Consider the following 2,431-nt stretch of genomic DNA (forward strand, 5'->3'; position numbering starts at 1 on the left):
GCAGGGAGCACTGCCTCACCTGGTTTCAACAGTACATGAGGATGGTGATAGAATATACTGCAACCCAGGACAGACACCTTCTTTGATTCAGTTTAATATGATCTAATCTTTTTATGTCAGCACTTTAAATATTTCTTTCTTAACAATAGAGAAATCAAAGCTAGCAGCAAAAATATCTTACTTGCAGTGATTGGGAGCTGACTAGCTCAGACCTACAGCAGCTAAAGAGAAAATTTTTCCTGAATTGTGTATTAGATCCTTACACTACAAGTAGAACTGATGCTGTTGCAGGTGTGATGGGGTTGGGCAGCAGGTACAGAGCAGAAATCACAGCTGTCTCATTCTTGCACAGAAAGCAGCCATCTGCTGCTATCAGTGGGACAGGTGATATTTTTCAGTAGATGAATCCTCCATGCTGAATAATTATATGGATCACTGAAACAAATCAAAACATCTTTCTTTATTAAATTTTTCTATCACATTCTAATATTGTTCAAGCAGTGCTTATTGCTACATAGAGCTATGTGCTGGGATAAATTCTAACTCCTTTCACAATGGCCCTGTAAAAGCCATGATCAGAGTCTGCACTGTAGAAGTGTATGCACATCTTTAGCTTAGGCTGATCAAAGCACCAAGGTTCGTATCTACTTGCTATGATATACAAATGAAGAAAAAAGAAATATAAGCTATATAAGCAAAAGTCAATAGTTTCCATGTGCAACTGATTTATTCCAGCTATAGAATGCCACATATACATAATTTGCTTCCTGTGCATGCCATGGGCAATTTAAAGAAGTGCCTTGGGATTAACTGTCTATGAGGCGCCCAGCAAAAAAAGGTAGGATCCTCTAACATGCAGTGGTATCAGGTAAGATCAAACAGGAGTCCTTTCTCCCTCTTACTGAGACAATAAATGCTGGTAAATAGTGAAGTGTAATGCATGTAATTCAAGAAAAATATCAGAAACGTTTTCATCCTTAGCATGTGTGAAACAGGGAAATGCAAACTTTATTCCATATATAATTTTTACATCACTCTTAATTCCTGTTCTACTTACCTTCCTATATGCAATAACCAGACCTCCGAAAAACTTCAGTACTTCCCTCAGACTAAAATATTTTGAAACGTGATTCAACTTCCACAAAATGTGAAAGCCTGAGAAGTTTTTACCTTAGATTTTATTGAGAACTGGTCCTTAAGACTTATATAATTATAGCTGAGTATGTGAGTGAAGGAGTGTGTGACATTTATGCTGAATCAAATGGAATATGCATGTAATGCTCTAGCTGAGGAGTTGTAGTCATCTGATACTTTGTAACTAATGATAACTGTCCAATAAAAAGACCCTGAAACTGTTTTCGTTGAAGTCGTTTATCATAAATACGTTATCAATGTGTGAATACAAAATAGATTGAGTCCAGATAAAAGAGTATTCTTAGTATGTGAAAGGTAAGAATCAAGATCATACATAGCATGTTGAAGTGTTGTATTGTTGGGATTTATTTTCCCTTTCAAAGTTAACTAAGTGATTAGAAGTGGCACTTGTCAGTGGCCAGCTACATGCTGAAAATCATTTTTTATGGCCCAGAGCTGAGGTTGTTTATATGCTGATCAATTAGTAGTCTCTTTTTTTTTTTACTACCTGCATGTTGTAGGCAAATTGGCAATTAAATTTAATGCATAAAATTATATTTTGAGGTCTTTGCAAGCTGTGCAATTAAAAATAGATTTTCTGGGTGTCCAGCAACTGGGTTAAATAGAAGTATTTAAGTATTTCTATATATAAAATGTTAAGTAAATTTTGAAAATAGTCTTTGCATAAATGATTGAGAAATTATTGTGTTTTTCTTTGCATATACTATATAGATTTCTACCTTAAATCTAAGTGCAAATAAAGCTGTCCATAATTATATGTTTCTAATTGTGAAATGGATAGATTTAGCTTTAACTTACAACCTTCACCTGAGAAGAGCAGAAGCACTGACGGTTTACTGTGTCTTAACTCAGAGATGGAGACTGTTAGCAGACTGTAACTCTATACCTGAATGTGCTTGTCTCTACAAACTACGAAGAGGCCCCTTTTTAACTGCTTCAAGGTATTTACTGCAGGAGGAACTGAAAAACTTATTGCAAGCCTTGCTCCCTTACAGATTCCTGTGACTGCACATACATAGATGTAGCAGAGAAACTGTAACAAGTTTTCAGGAAGGACAAGATTTTTGTCTGCACCAAAGATTGCATTTGCTACATCTTTGGTCAATATCATTTGTCTTTCAGTAGACTTTAGTATTCTTAGTTATTAGTCAGTGTTTTCAGGCTTTGGCTTTTACCCCATGCTGTCAAGTGACAGTTGACTTCATGTTTTTTTGATACTCTATGTTACACAGGTGCATTTAAGAAAACAAAGAGAAACACCTAAGGAAGTTAAAAC

The sequence above is a fragment of the Parus major genome, chromosome 2, assembly GCF_001522545.3.
Source record: "Parus major isolate Abel chromosome 2, Parus_major1.1, whole genome shotgun sequence".
NCBI classification, from domain to species: Eukaryota; Metazoa; Chordata; class Aves; order Passeriformes; family Paridae; genus Parus; species Parus major.